Below are 3,742 nucleotides of genomic sequence, written 5' to 3'. Positions count from 1 at the left end.
TTAAAGTATGAGTGTTGCATTGTACCTTTGAGAAAGGCGAATAAAGATCTATTATATTCCATAATACAAGACTCTATTAAATGCTTTAAAGCTGTTTGATAATAATAATACATTGTCCCCTTGGGAAGTTAAAGAAATTTTAATCAGGGATATGTATGAGTAGCATGAAAAACGTCTTCATCCCTTTCGTCTCTGTCTGTCATATATGTGGGTTAAAAAGTGATCATGATTGGAAACAAGGCTATAGATTACCAACATAGCAGACAAATGTGTGTTGACAGTGATATCTCACCCCACTGCAGTGATTAAACAGTCCCCTTCTGGCAGAGATTACAAACGGCCTACATAATTGTGATTCAGACAATCATGTATTGTTTATGGCCTTGTTTTTCCTAACAGCAGTCTAAGACAAACAAAGGGATGGAAGGCTGTTTCTACAGGAAACTGACATATTAGGGGATTTCAGTACTGAAGGGTAGATTTTAAAAGTTTGTCACTGTAATTAATCAAAGCAGGCCCCAGCTAAATCAAATAACTGATTGTGTGCTGAAGCTAGCGTACCAGGCTGTGAGAGACTCAGCTGTTCAACTTTGGTGCTTCCACTCAGACAGGATGTCACTTTGACATAATTTGGTGTCAGAATTGGCAATAGGGTGAAAAATGGTCGCCAACCCAGCTGGTTTGTGATTTCTTTAGATCTAAATAAACTGAAAGGGAAACTGTTATGAAAATAAAAATTTAGCAACTCAAACACCAATTATTAAAGGCTTTTGAGATGTTATTAAATTAATAAACTAGAATCGCAGCACTTTTTCTTTAAATTTAAAGTATCTTTGGTTTCTTTAGAGAAGATGGTTGGTGTTATGACCGTTCAATTTGGAAGTTTAATGTAGCATTTCTTCATATATGTCTTACCAGCCATTTTGGTTTGGTCCATAGCAGAGTTGGTTGAACTACTGTATTTTTCAGCCACATTTTGGCCAGGGATTTGATTTATACTCAAGAATGACTTATATGTGGTTTAAAAAAAAAAATGGCTCTTGTAATTAACAACTGGTTGCCCTATAGAGCAGGGGTCGGGAACCTATGCGAGCCATATATGGCTCTTTTGATGGTCACATGTGGCTCGCAGACAAATCTTTAATTATAGTTTTTTTTTTTTTCATTAGACCAGTCCTTCTCGGGCGCGATGCGATGCCAGAGGCGTGCAGTAGTAGCAGTGCTTAGAGAGAGAAATCTGCGCCTGTCATGGTGCCTCTGTCAGACTCCTCCCCCTCTCCCCTCTGCTTGGCCTAATTCACCGCAGCTGCCGCCACTCTACTCATCAGCCTGCCAGATCTTCTTAAGGAGCTCCAGGACCAGTACTCAACGCGAGTTCGTTGCCTCTAATGGTGCATGTTCAAGCCTCTTGTGATTCTCGTCTGTTCACCCTCTACCTCTCGTCTCACGTCTCTCATCCTGTTCCAGGAAAACCCTAGCCCACGAGTGAGCGGTCCAGCAGACGTGCCAAGCAATCTTCCATCTACACTCACCTCCTGCTGTGGAGCGCTGTTGGATCTTACGGCTACTCCCACGTCACGGTCAGGTTCCTCGAGCTGCTCCTCCTGTCCGCTTCTGGTCTCGGATCCACGTACTCCCTCCAGCCACGTCGCCTCCCTGCCGTACCAAGACTACATCACCAGCTGAAGCAATAAACCCACTTCTTATCTTAACTCACCTCCTGTCATCTTTCCGGGTTCCAGCATCTGGGTCTGTCTAGCCTAGCCAGTCATGACAGAGCCAGCGCTATCAGTTACTATTATCTATTATTTCACAGAGTTTGTACCAGCTGGAAACCTGTGAATTGACGTGCCTAAAACTGCGCGCTCCCGTCTCTGAGAAAGAGCGCGCAGATGCGGGGACGGGATGTGTGAGGGAGAAAGCAGAGGGTGGGGCTGAGGTGTTGTGGGGACAGGCAGCAGGTGAATCGCGCAGGGATTGTAAAAACGTAAAACCCGCTGCCCGTCACTCACTGCAGCGTGTGAGTGTGTGTTTGGCTCCCCGTCTGCATGTGATCAGTCTGTCTCACATCTACAGAACATTCAGGCCTACGATGACGTTTAAAGTCTCAACGCCTGCACGAAGCAGAAACTCACCACGTATCAACCAGACTAGACCATCAGCAAAACTACCACGAGAAATACTCATCATTTATTAGCAACAGCATAACTATGTTATTAAAAAGAATCCACAGACTTATTGTACTTTAAAAATGTTGAAATTAAATCAAATGCACACATTCATTTGTATATTTAGTTTTAAACATATTGTCGCGGACTGAGTTGGGTGGCTGTTGGGCCGTGTTAAAAGTTCTGGAGTTCATTGAACGCGTCAAGCAGAGATCTGATTGGCCCTCAGTTCTGTCGCTCAGCCTGTTGTTAGGTAGTTTGGACCAATGGGGTTCAGCTATGGGCCGAATAAAGGAAATGGGAGGGCTGCAGCGGGAGCAGGGGAATATAAAGTTGGGAGAAGCGCTCTCGTGTCGGCGGGAGAGATTCAGGAGTTGCTGAATTAATTGAACGGCGTTTGTTGCGGTCTGCAGTAATCGGAATAAAGAACTTTAAAAGAGGTTAAGTCTCCGTGCCTCAGTGTGGGGAAGGGACACTACATTATTGTATGGCTCTTTCGAAATTACATTTCAAAATATGTGGCATTTATGGCTCTCTTGGCCAAAAAGGTTCCCGACCCCTGCTATAGAGGTTATTTTCTGATAACAACCACTAAAGGGTACTGTATACACGTGTCATAAGAGGTTGCGAATTTGATGCGGGAATTGCATTTGGTGTGATTGCAGAATGTGTTCAGAAGCATTGTACTTTGCTCTCAAAAGTGCGACTTTTATTTGTTTTTTACTTCTTTAATTTGGTTTTTTTGGATCCTGCGACTCATACTCCAATGCAACCTTTTACTCCAAAAAAATAAGGAACATGTTTTTGCAGGTGTGTGAGCTTACTTGAATGCAACCATGTGAACTCTTGTTTTCGAGACAAGTATTTCACTTTACCATAAAAGTAGGGTTGGGTACTGTTTGGATTTCATCCGGTGTTGAACAAGTACTTTTAAAATGGTTCTGGTGCCCAAATTGCACTCAAAACGAGACTTAAAAAAAAACACTGCTTGTAGTACACTTAAATTGAAAAGGGAATCTGCCAAATTTCTGTCTTCTCCTGTTCATCTTTAAGCCATGTTAATCTGCCTTCGACAGCGAGCGCTCAAGCAATCGCTTCCAATGAAAAGTTTGTAAAACAATGCAAGATTCTACAACCAGTCTCAGGCTCTCCGTACAAAAAATTGAAAGGACTGGATCTTCAGTCCGGGCATTGTTTGAACTAGTGCAAAATATATGGACTATGACAAATGGTGACAACATTTAGCAGTGAACTCATAGGCAGAAGACTGAGAATGCCAAACTTAGACACCATTGCAAAAAAGATCCACATAATTTCTCTTAGAATCAGCAAACCCCAACAGCTCCAGCTACAACACAACCTGTAGAAACACAAACAGCTACACACATTTTTTTTGCAAAGGCAAATATGCACTGACATGGGTTGATCAATAAATCCCCCCTTTGAGAAAAGTGTCAGCCGACAGACTGTAACACAGTCAGGACATTTGTCTTTTTTTAACATCCAGAGTCTTGGTCTAGCATAACACATGGCATGCAAATGATTCATAACGGGAACATAAGTGTGTCAGTTAT

The 3,742-nt window shown here is 42.6% G+C and overlaps 1 long non-coding RNA gene across 1 annotated transcript; it reads left to right on the top strand.

Annotated features, from left to right (window-relative positions):
- The first annotated feature begins 1,249 nt into the window (after window positions 1–1,249).
- Window positions 1,250–1,776, top strand: LOC110014341. The gene is made up of 2 exons (XR_002289440.2): window positions 1,250–1,391; window positions 1,468–1,776. It is a non-coding gene; the product is annotated as an uncharacterized LOC110014341 (long non-coding RNA).
- The last annotated feature ends 1,966 nt before the right edge of the window (window positions 1,777–3,742 follow it).

Source organism: Oryzias latipes, chromosome 2 (genome assembly GCF_002234675.1).
Source record: "Oryzias latipes chromosome 2, ASM223467v1".
Taxonomy (NCBI): Eukaryota; Metazoa; Chordata; class Actinopteri; order Beloniformes; family Adrianichthyidae; genus Oryzias; species Oryzias latipes.
The sequence above is the reverse complement of the archived record's forward strand: the minus strand, read 5'-3'. Positions and strand labels throughout refer to the sequence as shown.